General features: G+C 36.0%; 1 long non-coding RNA gene across 1 annotated transcript in view; it reads right to left on the bottom strand.

Annotated features, from left to right (window-relative positions):
* LOC111764033 (uncharacterized) overlaps positions 1-24217 on the bottom strand; it is a 52657-nt gene that overhangs the window by 7037 nt on the left and 21403 nt on the right. The window lies entirely within an intron of this gene.

Here is a 24217-nt window from a genome sequence, read left to right as displayed (position 1 = left end):
TCTTCACTGAAAACTCCATTATTTTGCTGGACATCTAGTTTATAACTATATCTCTGACTCTACTCACTCTTGATTTTTGACATCTGCTTTTTTATTACAAACTTTTGCTTTTGCCTTCACTAAGGTGCAAGGGGTTAGCTCATTTTTCAATCTACTGCAGAAATCGAGGCTAAAACCCTTTTTTTATTAAAGTAAGCTCTTTTTGTAGATTCCTAATATTTGACCTCCCTTATCTCTAACCTGTTCAAATTCTATTGCTTAGAAATCATCTTCTTTCATGGTTGGTATGATAACAGTAGAGACTTCATTTTTAAAAACCATATCTGAGCAAAAATGGCAAATATATATCAATAGTCATTGTTGTACATCACTCAATATTTATCTCTTACCTCTTGTAGTCTCGTTTACCTATTAATATTTTTAAGATGCTTTCTACCTCTCTGACAGAGCTTTGTGAGAGTGTCAATTTACTCAAAACTATTTTGCAAAACACATTGTGTCCTTCAGAAAACGTACTTTATTTGTTCATTTATGGGAGCGATCAATATTTTAATGAAATGTTATATGTATGGCAGGGGATACTATGATTCAAAATTGGCACTAACATTATTCAAGGATATCTATAACAAAAATTTGAACAAAATTCCTTTGTAGATTCATTTTCCTCCATTATTGGCTGCTTTTCAGGTCTATTCCATCTACAACACTTTAAAACAAAGATTAATCTAAGCCCCTAAAGATAAGTATGTTGGTTACTTATTGCTACTATAATTGCAGCAACAAATTATTATACATCTAGAAGTGTAAAACAATACAAATGTATTATTTAACAGTGTAGGCCAGAAGTCCAACATAGGTTTCACTGGTCTAAAATCAAGGTGTCAGCAGACTGTATTCTCTTCTGAACCTCTAGGGGAGAATCTATTTCCTTGCAGTTTCTAGTTTCCAGAAGGCATTCATGTACTTTGGCTTGTGGCCCCTTACTCCTCCAGATTCAACGGTACTTATGGCACGTTGAGCTGTTCTCACATAGAATCACTTTGACCTTTCATCCATTGTCACATCTTTTTCTCTTGCTCTTCTGCCTCCATCTTCCTTTTTTTTTCAGTACCCTTGTGATTAAATTGGGCCACCCAGACCCTCCAGGATAAAATGGCTATCTGCTGGCTAGCAACCTTAATTTCATCTGTAACTTTAATCCTCACTTTTTCATGTAATGTAAGATATCCACAAGTACCAGGGATTAAGACAGGAACATCTTTGGGTAGCCATTATTCTGCTTACCACAGCAGGATGTAGAACACAGTGATTTGTATAAAAAGTATTTACAATTTTAATTAATGATTTTGATAGCACATATACATAAATAGGAAAATATGTTTTGAAGAATTTATTTTAAGAAGGAAAATCAAATCTAATGAAATTTGTGTCGATGAAACAAGAAAAAATTAACTTAGTATATCCACAAAATAGAATACTATCCAGGAATTAAAAATGACATGTATATTGATATATTGAAAGGTGTCATAAAGAATTTAATAAATCAAGATTTTAATAAATTGAGATCTGCAAGTTCTCAAAAATACAATGGTTAATGTTGTAATATAATTTTAAAATATACAAAACATTTATGTTTTTAATTATATATGTATGGGTGTATATGTGTAAAATGAAGTGGAAGAGTGTCTGTGCTATCAGTTATTAATTTAAATAACTTTTTTCCTATCTCACAAAAAAATTCTTTGTTGTTACTGCTGTTTGTTTCCTATGGTAATTATTAAATAAGAACATTTCCACAGCATCTAGAGGCCAATATTCTCCTTCCTTTTACTTTTAATCCCTTTTCATCATCCTCTTGTGAATTGCTTATTTTCTGTGTTTTCTTCCTTAATATGAAGAGGTCCATTCAGACCTTGTGTTTGACGAAAGACATGAGAGGTATATACTCTGTGTTATCACTTACATTCTACCTTTGTATCCTGTCAAAAGATTCTTTCAGATCTTAAATTGTAGAGCTAGTGTGGAGAGTGTGTTTATATAGTTGTCACTTTAGAGGTGCTAATTTAATGGAATGACTTTCGTATACCTGCTGCTTGATTATCTCACCAAATAGAATAGAATTTGTAATTAAATAATTTGAAGAAGTATATAATGCTCCCTACATCAGAAATGGTACACAAAGAACACAAATTTCCACTGAGGGCACATTTCCCATATGTCTTCTGGAGTTCTGACATTCCTGTTAATTGATTTTTTTATATCAGGAACAGCATCACTGTCTTTCCTTTCTTCTCTATGTCTTATAGAAACATAGGAAACATTATCTCATAGACAGGAGAGGAAGGGATACTGATGAGAAGAACGGGAAGAAAAATCTCTGGATGCCTTGGAAAGCAATTTTTTGCATATATGTAGATTATAGAAATAACTACTGATATCTGGAAAGTGAAGTAATAGCATCACAGAGGAAAAAATGCACAGAGGGAAAAGGAAGTTATCTGATTCCTTCCTTCCTAACTAAATTATGCCTTTGGGATATCATACCAGCTTTACTTTTTGAAAATATTTCTCTCTCTAGGAAATTGGTGACTGATATGTCAGTTCAGTTTTTTTTTAATCTCATTCTGAATATTCATGGGTATTTCACAGGGAAATTGGGGGTGGGTATATAGGAGTCTGGTAGTTTTTGGTGGAACAGAGATCATAATAAATAATTTCCCATAATTTCCCAACTTCACCAATTATTAGTTGTAAAAATTTTAACTATCTAATTGGTTAAAAATTGAACTTTTTCAATGTTTTTAAAGCATATATAACCAGCTTATGCAGTATATATTTTTACATGTGGGTATATATAAGAAAGCATGTTTATATATAATACTTATAAATATATCTCCCTGGGAATATGAATTTTCTTATAATGACACAATCAGTCTTACATTAAAGGCTCTAGACTTCAATGGAGCTTGTTCTATTTTTTTAGAAAAACCTCTTCTTCCATATTGTATGGAATGATAGGGAAGAATGTAGAAATCTGTATTTTAAAACTTTTTTTTTCCTTAGCTTTTCTCCATGAATCCCTATGTAAGAAAAACCATGTACCAACACAACTCAGACTTCGTTATAAGCTTGTTTGTCCTGTTCTTTAAATTCTTATTAGAGAGGTTGTGAACTTACAAAACATGTATAACATGCAGAATTTCCATATATCACCCCACCACCAATACCTTGCACTGTTGTGGAACATTTGTTCAAATTATGAAAGAACATCATCAAAATATTACTACTAACTGTGGTCCAAGCCTTACATTTGGCATATTTTGTAACTTAGTTTTCAAAGTATAGTATTACATAGAACAAAGAATTTTTCAGATTTAATCAGTTAAAATATTGAATTACATTCGTTGCTTTTCAAATGTTAATCTAGCCTTGTGTTCCTGAAATGAACCTCACTTGGTGGGAGTATGCTATTTTTTCATATATTGTTGGGTTTGCTTTGTTGTCTTTTGCTGAAGATTTTTGCGTAGATATTCATAATGGGTATTGTTCTGTACTTTTTTTTTATTGTACTGGCTTTGTCTATTTTTGCATCAGGTTAATTATGGACTCAACGGATGTGTAAATGTTCCCTGCCTTCCTATTTTCTGACAGATATTCTGTATAATTGGTATCACTTCTTCCTTAAATGTTTGGTAGAATTCTCCAGTGATCATAACTGTAATGTGTGGGGAGCTGCCCGGAGCTATGTGCATTTGCGGTCTCCAGCAACATGGCGGTTTTCATAAGTACGCCTACTCCACCCCTAACTGGGGTGTGTTTTTTAAATTATTATTTTGGTAGTTTTTTAAAATTCAAATTTATTTTTATTAATAGATATGAGTATTTGTGTTATCTTTTTAACTGAATTTGGGTAGTTTGTTTGCAAGTAATTTGTACATTATATTTACTTTGTGAAATGTATGGCTATTAGAGTTTTTCTTTTTTTAAATTTTCTATAGTGTTTTTATCATTTTCCTTTATAATACTTTGAATGACTATAGGATCAATCAGTAGTGATATCCCTTTGTTCATCCTGATATAATTTTTATTTTATTTTGTTTAGATCAGCCTGCCTAAAGATTTATCAGTTTTATTGATCATTTCAAAGAAAAAGATTTAAATTCCATTGAGTTTCTCTATTATTTTTCTTTGAACATTTCATTGATTTCTCCACTATTTTTGTAATATTTATATTCTTTTTCTTCCTTGTATATAATTTGTTCTTTATTGTTTCAAGGTGATAGCATAGGTTATCGTAGTTCTCTTTTCTAATATAGATATTTGTTGCTATAAATTTTCCTCTAAGTACTGAGTTAGCTGCAACTCTCAAATTTCATTATGTTGTATTTTCATTTTAGGTCAAACTATTTTCTTAACTTCCCTTGAGACTTCTCTTTTGACATTGTGGGTTTAGAACTATTTGGTTTAATTTCCAACCTATTTGAAAATTTCTGAGTAGAGTCCTATTGTTGATTTCTACTTCAATGCCATAGTGATCTGAGTACAAACTTGCAATGATCTCTATGCTTTTAAACATTTTAAGGTTGATTTTATGTCATTGTATATGGTATACATTAGTGGATGTTCTTTGCACACTTGAAAAGAATGTACATTCTGCTGTGATTGGGCAAAACCTTCTCTAAATGTGAATTAGTTAAATTTGGTTGCTAGTGTTATTCAGGTTTCCTTTATCCTCGCTTGTTATCTACCCACTTATCATATCAACTAGTATAAAAAAGTGTTACAGCTTCCAAGTATAATTGTGGATTTATCTACTTTTCTTTTTAGATTTATAAATTTTTATTGCATCTATTTTGAAGCACTGTTTTAGATAAGTACACAATTAGGATTATATCTTGGAAAATTGATCCCTTTATCATTATGTAATATCTTTTCCTATCCCTAATAACCTTCCTTTTTCTGAAGTGTTCTTTGCTGAAATTAATATAGCTTCTCCAGCTCCTTTGGCTAGAGTTTGCTTGGTACAGTTTTTCACATTCTTTTATTTTTAACCTACTTATTATATTAGTCTGCCAAAGGGGTGCTGATGCAAAGTACCAGAAATCTATTGACTCTTATAAAGGGCATTTATTTGGAGTAAAGCTTACACTTACAAGGCCACAAAGAGTCCAACTCAAGGTTGCTTTCTCACCAAAGTGAGCAGCCACGTGTTGAAGCAACATGGTTGCTGATCTCAGCAAGGGTTTCAGCCTTCAGTTTCCGCTGGGCTTCCTCTTACTTTTGAGGCCCTGGCCTAGCTTCTTCCCAGTCTCAGCTGTAGGCTGGCATAGGGCTTGCCTCTCAGGACTTCCTATAACAGTCTCTGGCATAAGGCTCATTTCTTTCTGGGCCTTCTCAGCTGCTCAGCTGCTCTGTTCTCCTCACAAGGTCAGTTTCAAACTCTCAGGCGAATGGCTCATCTCTTCCAGGGCCCCAGGATCAAACATGACAGTGCTTTCTGTCTTTCCATGTCCCTTCTTGAGTGAATGTCCATTTTATATCAGCTCACCAAGAGGGCAGGGACTCAACCTGAATTAAGCCTTACTATTGTAGCCCAAATAGTAGTCCTAAATTGATTTTATCAAGTAAACCTAATCAGAAACCCCTCACTGAACTTAATATAATCAAAGGTTATCTCACCCAGAGGAAAAGATTAGTATACAAACTAAATCTTTCTATTTTGAGTATTCATAAATAATCTCAAACTGCCAAACCCAAGGTTTTATATTTGGAGAGGATATTGTTTTTAAAAATCCTTGCTTAATTTTTTTGTCAGCTTATATGGCATTAAGTAGAGTCTGCCCTAATTAAATAACTATTCAGGTTCTTTTTCACATCGCAGGTACCTGTCTCTTTCTAGTTTTTAGTTGTTTGCCCTGTAATACCAATTCTTTGAGAGATTCAAGGAAAGTTACTCATTAGCAATTTTTTCAGATTTCTGTTGTAAAGGTGGAATAATGCACTTTTCAGCTTTCTATGTCTTCGAACTACTTAATAACTTTTTAAAAATTATAATTTGTGTAGCTTTATTCACCATATTAGGAATTTTAGTAAAATGTTGATTAAAAATGGTGAAAGTAAACACCTTTATCTTATCCCCATTTCAGGATTTTTTTTAGGTATTTATATATACCTTTTATTAGGTTCCAGAAATCTGTTTCTCTAGTCACAGTTTGCTATCATTAAATTTAATAAATACAATAATCAAATTATTTGCCTGTATATATTTTGTGAATATCATATGATATTTTATCAATTTTAGTAAGTTACTGCAGTGACTTACATTCAAATATTAAATCTACCTCACATTTCTGGAATTTAAAAAAAAAACTTGGTTCTGATGGATTTAAATTTTTTAAAAATCACTCATTTTACTAATTATAATAAAAAGGGTTTTCCTGAAATTTTCCTTTGTAATTTGTTCTTCTCAGGTTGTAGGATGTAGCTTATTCTAGTCTAATGAAGTAAGTTGAAAAGTCTTCTCCCTTATATTCACTAAAATAGTTTGTGTAAATTGGTGTAAGTTATTTCTTCTTCAAGTGTTTGGTGGAAATCAGTGATATTATCTTCTGTACCTGGATGTTTCTTTTTGGAAACATTTTTCATTAAATATATAATTTACTTAATAAATACAAAACTATTCCCTCATATAATACTTTTAAATGGATTTTGTTTTGCATTTTTCTAAAAACATATTTACCTCGTTTAAGTTCTCTCAGATTAGAAAATATTTATTCCGAATATACTCCAATTTTCTGTTTCCTTCTTGAACATAGTACTATAATGATACTTTTCTCTTCCCTGATATTTTTGCCTTTCTTTCTAGATCATATTTGCCACTGATTTATCACTTTTATTAGTCTCTTTGAAGAGCCAACTTTTGGATTTGTTGATACCTGTATGATTTTTTTTGTTCTACTATTGTATGCTCTTTTATTTGTTCCTTAATATATTCTAATTCCATTAACTTTATATTTTATGTTCTTGAGTGAGCTCAAATCATTGGTTTTCAGTTATCTTTTTATTATAAATTTAATTTAAGGATATAAATTTCTCTCTAATGATAGTTTTTGGGGTACTACAAAAATGTATTGATTTAACATATTTCCACTAAAATTCAATTAAAATATTTTCTAATTGCAGTTGTTACTGGTACTTCAATTTATGGGTTAAGTGTATTGCTGAATTCTCCTACATACTGGAGATTTTCTTATTATTTCTCACTCATTTAACTTTTAGCTCAAGAGTAGACAGAAACCATTCTCTGTATTTTTTCAATCCATAGAAACTGAGATTGGCTTTATATCCTAGAACACGGTGCATTTAAAAATATGTTTCTTGCATTTACACTGCCAGGGAGGCTCATCCCTGGGAGTCATGTCCCACACTGGGGAATGCCTTCCCCCCAGCATGGGACAAAACTCCCAGGGATGAGCCTCCTTGGCACTGAGTGATTACTATCAAGTACCAGCTGATGATATAACTAGAAAATCACCTTGAATAAAAGGGTCAACTCAGACCAGCAGAATATCTCAGCCTACATGTAATATCAGGAGTTAAAAATGCATTTTGACCTTGAATGAAAGGGGGAAATAGAAAGGACAAATGAGTGTATATGGCTATGAGTCTCCTAAAAAGAGCCGGGAGGTCATCAGAGGGGTTGCCCTTACACACACCTCACCAGAGTCCCAGAGACAGCTAAAAGAGATACAACCCCAGGTATTAGTTTTTCTGAGGGTGACAGAGACCCACAGGTTCTATGATCATGGCAAATGGAGTTCAGTGCCATGTCAGTTGGCCTTATTTTGGAGACTGTGTTCCTGAGTGTGATAGAGTTGTACTCAGATGTGATCTTTGTTCAAAAGCCTCTCCTGTTACTTTTACCAGACCTGTGGTTGGCACTGGGGTTTAGTTAGGGGACCTGAATCTCTGGATTGTCCATGTGATTGCCAGGCCCTAAGTCTCAACAGACTTGCAACTTCTACCCTCTGGTTTATTGGAGTTACCCCAGCCAGTTAACAGGGAGGTGAAGAAGGTCAACCACCACATCAGGGAGCCAAGAGTGCCTACAACTGCAAGCAGGAGAATTGCATCCACCATCCAAGTGGAATCTAAGCACCCTCTCAATATAGAGGTGGAGTGGACATAACCATCCCAGGGTCCACAGAATGGAGGAATAGAGTATGGATTAGAATGGCATTGCTGATATTCTGCTTTGGAACTGTTGTGATTAGTAATGGAAGTAAATGTAGCATTAATGTGGAGAAAGTGGCCACGGTAGCTGCTGAGGGTAGGGAGTGGGAAGAAGAGATGTGATGTGGGGGCATTTTCAGGACTTGGAGTTGTCCTGGGTGGTACTGCAGGGACAGTTACTAGACATTGTATATCCTCCCATGGCCCACTGGGTGGACTGGGGGAGAGTATAAACTATAATGTGGACCATTGACCATGTGGTGCAACAGTGCTCAGAGATATATTCACCAAGTGCAATGAATGTCCCATGATGATGGAGGAGGTTGCTGTTATAGGAGGAGTGGGGTGAGATGGGTGGGGGGTATATGGGGACCTCATTTTTTTTTTAATGTAACATTAAAAAATATATAAATTAAGACCAAAAACGTGAAAGAAAATAAAAAATAATATCTTTCTTATTCACTTGAAAATAAGTGTTTGCTGCAATTAGTGTGTTAAGTGTTCTCTAAATGTCAATTCAATTGTTAAAAATAGTCTTGGTTTTCAAATCTTCTATGTTTTTACTGATTTTTTGATAAATTTTCCATAAGTTACCAAGAAAACTGTGCTAAAAACTCATATTATTGTTATTGATTGAGTTTCTTATTTCTTCTGGTCCTATAAAGTTTTTCTTTATGAATTTAATGGTATGTTAAAAGAAGTATACACATTTTAAGTTGTTATATATTTGTCAAAATGTTCTTTTAATCTTTACATTAAAAAGAATTTTTATGTAATGCTTTTTGCTTTAATGTTTAATACGTCGATATATGATATAGTTCCATAAGCTATGTTTTGTTAGTTTATATGTGGTATTGTTTGACAATTTTTCTTTCAAATGTTCTGTCATTACTTTTAAGGTGTTTCCCTTTTAAGCATCAGAAAGTTTCTTTTTCAATCTAGTCTAATAAAAATTTCCATTTAACTAGATTATTCTATTTCTATTTGATGTATTTAAGGATTCATTTTGTTTAAATATGTAATCTACTTGCCTCACCTATCTACAGCCTTTTACACTTACTTTAATTGCCTATTTTGGGCATACCTTTTTTTTATCATTGCTAGTTTCTTCTCTATCAGTTACAAATTTGTTTAATTTATTCTCTTTTAATCATTATCTTAGAGACTGTAAATTCCTTCTGTTCTTTATTTGCCTTATATGTAAAATATTATTTTTACCAATTCAGGCATTATATTGGCAACTCATACTATTCCTTTTATTTCCTTTTGCCTATTGTATAACAATTTCATTTATTTTAACCTTACCCTAGTCATATTTTAAACTTGACAGGACATTATTGCTATTTTATACAGCAAATGTTCATCTAGATTTATTTACATATGTATCCCTTTCCTAAGCTTTTGATTCCTTTCTCCACGTCCTTTCTTGTTAATTTTCCCCCAGAAAGTCCCACTAAAGATTTCTTTCCTCTCATAACTGCTTCAAATATAATCTATTAGTTTTTTTATTACTTTTTAATTTGAAAGGACAATTTCAACTCATGTAGAATTCTAACCTGGTGGTTATTTTATCTCAGCACTTTGATATCACCTATTTTCTTCAGGTTTCCACCATTTTTGGTGAGAATTCAGCTACCATAATTACTTTTGCTTCTTTGAAGGTAATGCATCTCTTTCCCCCATCCCCACCCTAGCTGCAATTTTTTTCTTTTTGTCTTTACTTTCAACAGCTTCACTCCGAAGTTTCTCACTGTGATTTCTTTGGATTAACCTTGCCTAGCATTTATAGAGCTCCTTGAAATTAGAGGTGGTTGTTTTTCATCAATTAGAAAATTCTTGGCCATTATCTTTTCCAATAGTGTTTATTCTTCATTTTTCCTTTCTTCCTCAAGGACTCCAATTACACTATGTCAGACCTTTTTATCATTTTTTCTTATATAAATTATGCGCTTTTAAATACATTTCAACCTTTATTCTCTACATTCGTTTTTTTATAATATGCTAAGTCCGCTAGTGTTTTCTGCATAGCAGTTGTTGTATTCTTCAATTTTATAATTTCCTATTGATAATTTTATTTTATAGTTGCCACCTTTTTAAGTGAAAATATACCTGTTGTTCCCTATTTTTTTCTCTTATAACTACAAGTTTTAGATCACCTCCATGTCTGAGTCTATTACATGTTAGTTTTCCCATTTTTGTTCAATTGATTTTGTCTCTTTACCATCCATGTTTTTTTAAAAAGTATTGCTTATTATTTTATATGAAAAGAAATGGGAGATAAACTGGGTTTCCAAATACAGTTATCTTTCTCTTGAAGAAAGGTTACTTTTGCTTTCTGGCATGCTGTTAGAACAGGAGTATATTGGTTTATTCTTATCTAGTATTGAGCTTGGTCAGGACTGTGATTAGATCTTTTGTGAGGGTTAGACTATTTCCAGTATGCTCTCACTCTTATTTTGTAGCACTCTGGAGTCTTAAATAGGTACAGAAGTGTTTATCAAGACCCCTGTTCTTGCTGGACTGTGAAGTACAGTTTTTTCTCCTCAGCATTGTGTAACTCCTGAAAGCTCTCTCCAGCTTCCGAAACTGTTAGCCATCATTTTATCCTTGGTTGTAAGTCTATCATTGCAGCATCCCTTACTAAAGAGTAAATGTCTTGAGTTTTAAAAGTACTATCAACTGTTAGGCTCACTCCAAATTGCTTCCATTCATTCTAGCGTATTAGGCCTTCACATCATGACTGACTTCATAGCCCAGAACTTCTAATTTTGTTTTCCTGTTCTATGAGACTCTGGGAAGTTAAAGTCTGTTTCCCAGCTATAGCATCACTTTTTGTTTGAATTATTAGCTTCCTGTTTGGTTGCTGCTTTCAAAATGGTAAATGCCTTGAGAGGGAAAGCATTGCATGAGTTAAATCAGTTTCAATAATCTTCACCTTCAAGTCCAGGATGTCTTGGTGTAACACTGATATCTTCAGATATATGCTTGTGGTTGTCTATAGTTATTCCCAGTGGGAAATTGACATGCAAAAAGCTAGCATGCCTTTACTCTACCAGTTAATGTCTTCTAATTTTCTATAATAATTAATTTTCTATACTGATTTCTATAGTCCCAGCTGATTTTTACAACCAATATTTTATAGTATATACATTGCCAAAAGGCTTTCACATACATTACTCTATTTTTATCTTAAAATCCCCCAATATGTAAGTAAGAAGACTATGGCTCAGAAAAATGAATGGTCTTGACTATTAAATCAAACTAAGTAAATAAATAATGAAGGTATTATGGTAAAACAGGTTTTCTATGAGCTATTTACACTAATCCAAAATTAACTTCTCTCCTTTTCCCTGTTCCTGTCTCCTATATATCTGAGTAAACTCCATATATTTTCCAACAGTAAAACAGTATCATTTTTGCATCATCCTTTGTTCAATAGTGTAGACAATTTGGCTCATAATGCTGTGACTCTCAGAAAAAGCAGAAATGCAGAAATAGGGAATTGTTCCTTTCATTTTCTTTCAGTTGATAGATATGTTTATTGGTGAACTTTCTCAAAGGATAAGCACAAAAAAGGGGCATAGTGTCTGTTTTTTGCTATTCTAATGTCAGTATAACTAGCGGGTATGGTGCTACAATAGCAGATAATAAAACTCCCTTTCCCAGCTGATAAACGAAAAGGGGAGAAAAATAATAGTTAAACTGCAATACCCTATGGGACTTTTAGTAAGCAGGAAAGACATTTTAAGTTCATACTTCTATACTATCTTGCCTTTGTTTGTTTCACCTCATACCTCATCTATCTGGTCAGATTTACCTCTAGAAAGAGCATCCTGAATGAACTCAGAGAGGCAGAAATGCAAAGAAACCATAGCTGCAGAAAGGTTCTGTGTGGTTCCTACCATGAAATTCTTTAAAACGGTCATAATCCACTTACTACTGATAAAAGTCTAGTTCCAAATGTACCAGCCTGGCCACTCAAAAGAACATTTTACTTTTTGAAGAGGGGGAGAATTGCTAGAGCGGGTGATAAAATAAAAATTCTAGGTGTAATTATCAGCGACCTTGCAATAGTAAGCTGGCACACTCTGCAGAATCAACAGCAGACAGAATTTGGTAGTAGCTCCAATAAGGGAAAAGGGAGCTTTGTAAAGAGAGGAAACTTTGAAGGAGGGGAAGTGACTAGCAAAAAGGAGGAGGATGGGCAAGCAGATTAAACTAAAATGATACCTATGTGACTGTGCCAGACTGCTCATGCTGCCTTTGAAACTGAAATTTGATTCCCACAAAAATGACAGATGTTGCAGCTTTGGCCAATTAAGGGACAAAAAGCTGTAATAATTTTATGCTCTGCTGGCTATATAAGAGAGATTTGAACATGAGTAAGCTAGTCATAGACAATCAAATATGAGCAAACAGTATACTGCTTAGTAGAAAAAAAAATAATAAGGAAAGACGGCAATAGCCAAAAAAAGCATATTTTTAGAAATATGAGAAACTATAAATGGAATAAAAGTTAGAGAAGACATTGGAAAATACCCTCTTGTTTTATTCTGTGAAGGAGTGAGACAACCATCCTATATATAATAAATATATATGTATATTGCATATAATTTCAATGCCAGTTTCAATAGAGTGACCTGTTCATTAAATGTTATTAATGCCAATTTTGCATCTGGAAAATAAAATATTTAAGAGTATAATCATGAACTTGAAGAAAAATTCTTTTAAGGTATTGTTTTTATTTAGCAGATCTCCTCCTCTTTTTCTTTCTCTCTCTCTCTCTCACACACACACGTACAAATTAGATATGTTACTCATTTACTGAAACTTTTCCTAGACCGAATGGCACTGGAAAAGTAAAAACACTTCTTTCTTTCCCAAACCCTAAACTTATTCTTAAATAGAATTCCCATTAAAGTTTTATTTGAATGGAGGTAGACAAGAAATCCTGTTGAAATTCCTCTTACTTATGCTTCAAGTTGTAATATAATGCATTAAAAAGTAAGGAGGAATGACAGGATTGATTGAAACAATGAATTCTAGAAATCATAGAAGTTTTAGGATTTTAATCAGCTCATCTACTCCAAACCTCACTTTTTAAAGAAAATAATAATACAAACTTGAAATAAACTTTCTGTGACTTGTCTAAGTTCCCGTGACTTCATAGAGGTGGAATATCAGCTAGTGGTGCTAATGATATTAGAGTAGAAATTAAGTGCCAACTTCGGCCATACTTAGAAAATTATGTGTAGTTTTTTTTTTGCTTGTGATTTTCTCTAAATTTATCATTGAAACAAAATTAAAATGAGTTTGTATATGTGAGTTTTCTTTCTTTCCTTCATTCTCTTTCTTTTGCATTATTTGAACTCGCCAAGCCAATTCTAAAATGAGTGATTCTCTATTCTAAAAGAGTGACAGGAGAGGGGGCAAGATGGCGGCTGAGTGAACATCCCTGTTAGAGTCTTCTGCAGGGAATCGGCTGGGCGGCGTTGGAGACTCTTTGGGACCGGATTGTTTCGGGATTTTTGCTGGTCCGGAAGTGTCTGGACATCGATTTGGAGGGAAGGTAACAGAGAGGATTCGTCTGTGAAATATACACGGAGATCCCAGCCGCGCTGCGCCGGCGGTGAGCGGGGCCGGGCGGGGCCGAGCCAGGCCGAGCCGGGCCGCGGTAGCGTTTGGAGCCGGGCGGGGCCGGTTCAGGCCCCGGCTGCGGGCCGCGGTAGCGCTTGGAGCCGGGCGGGGCCGGTGCAGGCCCCGGCTGCGGGCCGCGGTAGCGCTTGGAGCCGGGCGGGGCCGGTGCAGGCCCCGGCTGCGGGCCGCGGTAGCGCTTGGAGCCGGGCGGGGCCAGTTCAGGCCCCGGCTGCGGGCCGCGGTAGCGTTTGGAGCCGGGCGGGCCCGGGTCAGGCCGCGGCGGGTACGGAGCCGGTCAGGGCTGATCCAGGCCGCGGTGGCGGGAGGTGGACGCCGGAGCTGGGCGGAGCCAGGCCAGGCCAAGGCGGCGTGAGGAGCCAGGCCTGCGGAGGGGTTTCTGTTTTTTTTTTGTTTGTTTGTTTGTTTGTTTGTTTGTTTGTTTGTGTTTTTTTTTTAATTTTACTTAATTTTTTTTTTTTTTTTTTTTTTTGAGCATCTGCAGTACTGGGGAGTTCGTGGGCCCTGGGCGGCCTATTGGGGGTTTGTGGGAAGGGAGGTGCTTGCAGACCCATTTGGGCAGACAGACGGGGGGGTTTTAGGGCAAAGCGGGGGGAAGTTGTTGTTTTAGATAGTGTTGCAATTGTGACACGTGTGTACCTGTATCTCTCTTCTCCCTATCCGTTCCCCACCGTTTGCCCATCCTCTTTTTCTTTCTTCCTTTCTTCTTGCCTTTCTTTTTTCTTTATTATAATTAGTTTGTTTTTTTTTTTTTTCCGGTTTTCTCTTTCCCTCTTGTCCCTCATCTTCCACTTATTTTTACTTTAATTCAAGTATACAATAGGTGCTACAGGGAACACCTCACATTTGCTGGATTTTCCCATCCTCCACTGCCTCATTTCTGTGTGAACTGATTTAGGCTACCTACACTATCCCCCTTCCCCTGCATCTTGATATCCACTATCATCTACTGTCTCTCCTATATTCCACCCCCCACCTCCCGTTCTTTGATCCACAAAGTGTCTAACTCTTAATTTCTAATACCCTTGTTCTGTTTTCTGTCTATTATCCACTCTTGAAACTATTACCTTTCTTTTCTTTTTCCCTCTCTCATGAAAACAATAGCTGTGTAGTTCATACCATATTCCTCCCAAATTCAGTCATCAACTTCATAAAAGGTACTCTACCTACAGCTATAACTCTATACAATCTACATGAATCTAACCTCCATCCTTCCAGATCTCATATTCCTGCTTTATTAACATACATCACCAATACAACTTTACACTTTTCCCTTGCTTACACAATTGCCTTTCCCCAACACTAATACTTTCCTCTAAAGTGAACTTAACCAACAACAAGTAACTAGAATAAGAAGAAAAAAGTGACAAAGAGAAGATATAACACCTGTGCAAAAATAACAACTAATTAACCTCCAAGAGCAGACAAAGAAGCTAAGGAACTGATTAAATTCGTCAAAATAAAGAGATGACCAGAAAGCAACAAAAATCTACGAACCAAACCAATAATCAGGAAAACATGGCTGAATCCAATCAACAAACCAATAATCACGAAGGGGAGCAAAACTTGGCACAAGCAATGAAAGATCTCAGAACATTTATCACCGACAAATTTGATGCAGTAATGAAAGAGGTTAACAACATGAAGACATCACTTGGAGGGGAAATTGCAGACATACGCAAAAACATAACAGATATGATGGGAATGAACACCACAGTTCAAGAAATCAAAAATACACTTGCAGCAAATATCAGCAGACTAGAAGAGACAGAGCAGAGAATTAGTGATGTGGAAGACAGTACATCAGAAATCAAACAGATAGTAGAAGGGGTCAATAAGAAGATAGAAAAAATCCAATTAGGATTTAGGGACCTGAATGACAATGCAAAACGCTCAAACATACGTATTATAGGCATTCCAGAAGGTGAAGAGAAGGGAAAGGGGTCAGAAAGAGTGTTGCAGGAAATAATGGCTGAAAACTTCCCAAATCTACTGAAAGAGACAGATGTACATATCCAAGAAGCACAGCGCACTCCACAAGTCATAAACCCCAACAGGCCCACCCCAAGACATATACTTGTCAAATTATCCAATGCTCAAGACAAAGAGAAAATCCTAAAAGCAGCAAGAGAAAAGAAAACCATCACATACAAGGGAAGCTCAATTAGATTAAGTGCTGATTTCTCTTCTGAAACCATGGAGGCAAGAAGACAGTGGTATGATATAGTCAAGGTACTAAAGGAAAAAAATTTCCAACCAAGAATACTCTATCCAGCTAAACTAGCATTCAAACATGATGGAGAGTTCAAAATATTCACAGACAAACAGAAACTGAAAGAGTATACCAACAAGAAACCTCCCCTTCAAGAAATTCTAAAGGGAGTTCTGCAGGAAGAAAGGAAAAAACAGGAAAGGCAAAGTTGGAGGAGAGTATAAGACCAACAACAACAACAAAAAAGACAAAAAAAAATATACAAACAAAATATGACAAACACAAATCCAATCAAAATATGGCTAACACAAATAATTCCTTGATAGTAATAACACTGAATGTCAATGGATTAAACTCACCTATCAAAAGATTCAGACTGGGACACTGGATAAGGAAATATGACCCATCCATATGCTGTCTACAAGAGACACATCTTAGACCCAGAGACGCATGGAGATTGAAAGTGAAAGGCTGGAAAACAATCATACAAGCTAACAATAACCAAAAAAAGGCAGGAGTAGCTATATTAATATCAGACAAAATAGACTTTAAATGTGAAATAATTGTGAGAGACAAAGAAGGATACTACATTTTAGTCAAAGGGAAAATCTGTCAAGAAGATCGAACAATCATAAATATCTATGCCCCTAACAAGGGTGCCTCTAAATACATCAGGCAAACGCTGGAAAAACTAAGTGAAAGAATAGATACATCTACAATTATAGTGGGGGATTTTAATACACCACTATCAACTCTGGACAGAACATCTCAAAAGAGAATCACCAAAGAAACAAAACATCTGAATAGTATATTAGAGGAGCTCGATCTAATAGACATATATAGATCGCTACACCCAAACACAGCAGGATATACATTTTTCTCAAGCGCACATGGATCATTCTCCAAGATAGATCATATGCTAGGCCACAAAGAAAGGCTGAACGAATTCAGAAAGATTGAAATCATACAAAACATTATCTCTGACCACAGTGGAGTCAAGCTGGAGATTTGCAAGGGAAAGAAGCCCAGATTTCACACCACGATTTGGAAATTAAACAACACACTCTTAGAAAAACAGTGGGTCAAAGAGGAAATCTCAAAAGAAATCAATGACTACCTTGAAACAAATGATAATGATAACACAACATACCAAAATTTATGGGATGCAGCAAAAGCAGTACTGAGAGGGAAGTTTATAGCCATAAATTCATATATCAAAAAAGAAGAAAGAGCAAAAATTGAAGAACTAACTGCACATTTGAAGGAATTAGAAAAACAACAACAAAGTAACCCAACAGGAAGAAGAAGGAAGGAAATAACAAAGATAAGAGCAGAACTAAATGAAATAGAAAATAAGAAAGCACTTGAACAGATAAACAAGACCAAGAGCTGGTTTTTTGAGAAGATTAACAAAATTGACAAACCTTTAGCAACACTAACAAAGAAAAAAAGAGAGAAGATGCAAATACACAAAATAAGAAATGAGAAAGGCGATATCACCACTGACCCCACAGAAATAAAGACTATCATAAGAGGATATTTTGAAAAACTATATTCCAACAAAAATGACAATCTAGAGGAAATGGACAAATTCCTAGAAACACATAAACAGCCCATATTGACAAAAGAAGAAATTGATGATCTTAACAAACCAATCACAAGCAGAGAGATAGAATCAGTTATTAAAAATCTCCCAACTAAGAAGAGCCCAGGGCCAGATGGCTTCACAGGTGAATTCTACAAAACATTCCGGAAAGAACTGACACCAATCCTGCTGAAACTATTCCAAAACATCGAAACAGAAAGAACATTACCCAACTCCTTCTATGATGCCAACATTACCCTAGTACCAAAGCCAAACAAAGACATCACAAGAAAGGAAAATTACAGACCAATTTCTCTAATGAACCTAGACGCAAAAATACTTAACAAAATACTTGCTAATCGTATTCAACAACACATTAAACGAATTATACACCATGACCAAGTGGGATTCATCCCAGGTATGCAAGGATGGTTCAACATAAGAAAATCAATCAACGTAATACACCATATAAACAGATTGAAGGAAAAAAATCACATGATTATATCTATTGATGCAGAAAAAGCATTTGACAAAATACAGCACCCTTTCTTGATAAAAACACTCCAAATGATTGGAATACAAGGAAATTTTTTGAACATGATAAAGAGTATATATGAAAAACCTAAAGCCAATATTGTTTACAATGGAGAAATCCTAGACTCCTTCCCTCTAAACTCAGGAACAAGACAAGGATGCCCACTGTCGCCGCTCCTATTTAACATTGTCTTAGAAGTACTTGCTCGAGCACTGAGGCAAGAACCAGAAATAAAAGGCATTCAAATTGGAAAGGAAGAAGTCAAAATTTCATTATTTGCAGATGACATGATCCTATACATAGAAAACCCTGAGAGATCTACAATGAAGATTCTAGAACTCATAAATGAGTTTAGTAAAGTCGCAGGTTATAAGATCAATGCGCAAAAATCAGTAGCATTTCTGTACACCAATAATGAGCAAGATCAGGAGGAAATCAAGAAACAAATACCATTCACAATAGTAAATAAAAAAATCAAATACTTAGGAATAAATTTAACTAAAGAGGTAAAGAACTTATACACTGAGAACTATACAAGATTGTTCAAGGAAATCAAAGAAGACCTAAATAAATGGAAGACTATTCCTTGTTCATGGATAGGAAGACTGAACATTATTAAGATGTCTATCCTACCAAAATTGATCTACACATTCAATGCAATCCCAATAAAAATCAATGCAGCCTTCTTTAAGGAACTAGAAAAACTAACTATGAAATTTATTTGGAAAGGAAAGAGACCCCGAATAGCCAAAGACATACTGAAAAAGAAAAACGAAATTGGAGGAATCACACTACCTGACTTCAAAACATACTATAAAGCTACGGTGGTGAAAACAGCATGGTATTGGCATAAGGAGAGACATATAGACCAATGGAATCGAATTGAAAGCTCTGATATAGAACCTCACATATACAACCACATAATATTTGATAAAGCCACCAAACCCTCTCAACTGGGAGAGAGTGGCCTATTCAACAAATGGTGTCTGGAGAACTGGATAGCCATATGTAGAAGAATGAAAGAGGATTACCATCTCACACCTTATACAAAGATCAACTCAAGATGGATCAAAGACCTAAATATAAGAGCCAAGACCATAAAAACCTTAGAAAGCAGTGTAGGGAAACATCTACAGGACCTTGTAATAGGTAATGGATTTATGAATATCTCACCAAAAGCACGAGCAGCAAAAGAACTAATAGATAAATGGGACTTCCTCAAAATTAAAGCCTTCTGCACCTCAAAGGAGTTTGTCAAGAAAGTAAAAAGGGAGCCCACACAGTGGGAGAAAATATTTGGCAATCATATATCTGATAAGAAACTTATAACTTGCATATATAAAGAACTCCTACATCTTGAAAATAAAAAGATAAACAATCCATTTAAAAAATGGGAAAAAGACTTAAACAGACACTTCTCCGAAGAAGAAATACAAATGGCAAGAAAGCACATGAAAAAATGTTCCAAATCTCTAGCTATCAGGGAAATGCAAATGAAAACCACAATGAGATACCATCTTACACCCATAAGATTGGCAGCTATGAAAAAAACAGAAGAATACAAGTGCTGGAGAGGATGTGAAGGAAGGGGAACACTCATCCACTGCTGGTGGGAATGCAGAAGGATCCAACCATTCTGGAGAACAGTATGGCGGTTTCTCAAAAAACTAGCCATAGATTTGCCATATGACCCAGCAATACCACTGCTGGGAATATACCCAGCAGAACTGAAAACAAGAACACAAACCAATATATGTACACCAATGTTCATAGCAGCATTGTTCACTATTGCCAAAAGTTGGAATCAACCCAAATGCCCATCAACAGACGAGTGGATCAATAAAATGTGGTATATACACACAATGGAATACTACTCGGCTGTAAGAACAAACACACTACAAACACATGTGATAACATGGATGAATCTTGAGAACCTTATGTTGAGTGAAGCAACCCAGACATTGAAGGACAAATACTACATGACCTCAATGATATGAAATAAACAAGCTGCCCTAGATAGCAAGAGACTGAACGATAGGCTTGCAGGAAATCGGAGGGTGGAGGAAGGATATGAGCCGATGTCTGCAGGGGTGGAATTTAAGACGAGATGGTGGTAAGTATGAACACAAAGAAGAGATAAAAGGGGGGCAAGGGGTTGCCTTTGCTTGGGGCTTTGCGGGTTTGAGGGTGGCTGGGGAGGGACGGGTGGGTAACGTTGCCCAAAAGTGGGGGGAGGGAGGGGTAGCATACGAACCAGGAGAGGGTCAGGTGTTGGTGGAGAGTAAAATGCCGAGAAAATCATATCAAAATATAATAAAGAGGGTTACCTGTTTAGAATGCTCGGAGGGGAGGGTCTGATGCAGGACGGGCTCCTGGGGAATGTCTAAATGCTCATTCTGCCAGAGTGGGTGACACCATGGGGTAGAAACCCAAGTAGTGAGAGTGGGGGTGGACCCACATCCTGGGGAGGACTAATGCCATCCAATAGAGGGAACTGTATCCCTCGAGAGAAAGGGTGGCTCCCAGGGCATTGGGGCAGTTGAGCAAGTTAGGCCCTGAACACTATTCCATCTATCTCTGGAAGTGGCTCCTCAGGAAACGGAGGTTGGCTGTCACTGTGGGCACCAAGGTGGAAGGGAAAATGGACGTTAAATGTGTGGAACCAAAGTAAATGGGGGGTAAGAGAGGAGTTTCTTGAGAGTACACAAGGATGGATATAAAACATGTAATATTACACTATAACATATAGGAGATGACAGACTGATAATGTAAACCATAATGTAAAACATAGGATAACTAAAAATGTAAAGAACTGTGTATCCTAAAGTATGCACCATAATGTAAACACAGATGTCACCTTGTTAGAAAGCTAATGTCTCAGACTCTGTACATCACTTTAAGTAAATATGATATGAATAGGGCGTAAGAGTATCACTGTGGAAGGGAAAAGGTTTTCTGGTGGATGTGTGGGAGTGCTGTATATTATATATATACATTGCTGTGGTCTAGGACTCCTGTGAAGAAAAGCTGAATAATTAGGGGGGGGGGGGGAAAAAAAAAAAAAAAAAAGAAAAAAATAGGATGTGGAATTTTTTCAAGTCAACATTCTTTATCTAAGTTCTTTATCTAACTTTATCCAAGTTCTTTATCTGTCCTTTAAACTCATCGCTATATGCCATTCCCTAGTAAGGGACCATGACATTATATTGGGCTTCAAATTTCGGGGAGTTCTGGATCACAGAGTGTTTCAACAATGGCAATGGAGGGATACTGCTATGGGATACCAATGACAGGTGATATATGACTGACAGGGAGCTGTACAGAACATATGTCCAGGGTGCATGGTAATGTTTGGATATACTCATAGTGGCAACAATTAAAAACCACAGTAGGGGGGGTACTGGGTTCCTGGCCAGTGGTGCTCTGTCGTGGTCCCTAGGGGAGCAGCGACAGTCTCCCAGGTACAGTGGTGGGGACCGGGAGGGAGTGAGGGTTCAACAGTGAGCCCCTGATACTAATGACTATGCTTGTGAGCTGATAAACCCAAAATAATAACAAGGCCTAGAGCAACTTTGTGCCTGGGAATTTCCTTCTGTCAGCCTTCATGTTACTCAAATGTGGCCAGTCTCGAAGCCAAACTCAGCATGTAAATGCAATGCCTTCCCCCCAGCGTGGACATGACACCCGGGGATGAGCCTCCCTGGCAACGAGGGGACCACTATCAACTACCAACTGATGATGCAACTGGAAAATGACCTTATACGGAAGGTTCAATGCGGATCAGCAGAATATCCATGTCTACATAAAATACCATGACTTTAAAATGCTGTTTGACCTAAAGTAAGGGGGAAATGGAAAGGAGAATTGAGTTTATATGGCTACGAGTTTCTAAAAAAGAGTCTGGAGGCTGCAGAAAGTTTGCCCTCATGCACAACTGAGCAGAGTCAGAGAGACAGATAAAGCAGATACAACCCCCAGATATTGGTTCCTTTGAGGGCTAAAGAGACCCATGGGAGTTATGGTCATGGCCGATGGGGTTAACTACCAGGGCAGATGGCCCCTCTTTGGAAATGGTGTTTATGTGTGATGAATCTGGACTCAGATGGGATCTCCCTTCATAAGACTTTCATGCTAATGTGCTGGAGGTGCAGTTAATGTTGGGGTTTAAGATATATTTAGGGGATTTGAATCTCTGGACTGACAATGTGATAGCCAGATCCTGAGCCTCAACAGACTCCAGCACCTACAATCTGATTTATTGGACTTACCACACTCAGCTAAGATGGAGGTGAAGAAGGACAACCACCACACCATGGAGCCTAGAGTGATTACAACTGAAAATGGGAGGATTGCATCCAGCATCCAGGTGGAATCTGAGCCTCCTCTTGACATAAAGGTGCAATGGACACAACCAATCCAGTGTCCACATAGAAGAGGTGGCATTGGATTGGGAAAAGTGGACATAATGGACAAAGTGTATGGGGAAAGGCAGGAAGAGATGAGAGGTGGAGGCGTCTTCGGGACATGGAGCTGCCCTGGATGGTGCTTCAGAGGTAATCACCGGACATTGTAAATCCTCACAGGGCCTACATGATGGAATAGAGGAGAGTATGGGCCATGATGTGAACCAATGTATATGAGGTGCAGAGGTGCCCAAAGATGTACTTACCAAATCCAATGGATGTGTCATGATGATGGGAACGAGTGTTGTTGGGGGGGGGGGAGGGGGGGGGGTGGGGTTGAATGGGACCTCACATATATATTTTTAATGTAATATTATTACAAAGTCAATAAAAAATAAAAAAATTAAAAAAAAAAAATAAATAAATAAATAAATAAATAAAAGAGTGACATTGTCTATTGTCCGTATTTATAATTATGTTTTCTTTTGATAGCTGCCATTTAGACCAATAAATCCTATTTCTTCAATTACTGCAAAGTTTCAGCAAAGCTACAAAACTTTTAGTCATTCTTTCTTAGCATTTATAAATATCCTTTCATATACTGAATATAAATCCCTATATAACTTGTTATATTGAAACCATATAAACAACACCATTGAGGTCTGTGAAAGTATTAGCAATGTGGTCCAGAAGGACCATCAAATCATGTATTGGCAGGTGAGAGGGTTAACACCATACTAAGTGACTATCTACAAATTTAAGCTACTCTTGTTTGTACTTGATCTAATCATGGAGTGACATATTTTAAGAAACATTAAACTGACTCCCAAGTCAAACGAAAAATTTACCTAGGGAGCAGGCATCAGAAAATCAATAGAAATTATGTAAAAGGTGACTATTTGCTTTTGTATTATCTAAATTATTTTATGTGCAGCCTGAATTCTCTATATAATAATCATCCTCCAAGTTAAATGGAGTATTTTTTCCTAAAGGATGCGCTTTCTTCAACTTTTAAAATGTATTCACTGCCTATCTCCCCTAAAAAACTTTGAGACTGCAATTAGTTCAATTTAATAGGAAATTAGATACTAAAACTATATTTTAAAAAATTAATTTAAAGGAGACCTTTATAGGAAAAACTACTCCAACCACCTAGCTTAATTCTACTGTGATCAAAGATAAATTTATTTCTGACATCACAGAAACAAAACAAATAGGCAAATGTATAAGAATGCTTTCATTACTGCCCTTTATTCATTCATTCGTCAAACATTTATTGAGCAATAAAGATGTGCTAGACACTGCATTAGGCAATGCCTTTACATAAATACTGTAGTGTATCTCTTTGAATGAAATAAATAAAATTTGAAGCTTTTAAATTCTTATTGTAGACAAAAAATAACAATAGAAATATTCAAATGCAAAACACCATTTTAAATTATTTTCTATACACCCACAAAATTTGGAAACTAAACAAAAGAAAAAAGTACAGAAAAAAATTAAAATATTTTGATATTCTACCTACATTTCTTTATTGAGAAATATGTAAGTATTCTTCCACATGTTCAAATATTAAATCTATATCATCATCTATT

This window comes from Dasypus novemcinctus, chromosome 8, assembly GCF_030445035.2.
Source record: "Dasypus novemcinctus isolate mDasNov1 chromosome 8, mDasNov1.1.hap2, whole genome shotgun sequence".
NCBI lineage: Eukaryota > Metazoa > Chordata > Mammalia > Cingulata > Dasypodidae > Dasypus > Dasypus novemcinctus.
This window is presented reverse-complemented; position numbering and strand designations above follow the sequence as displayed.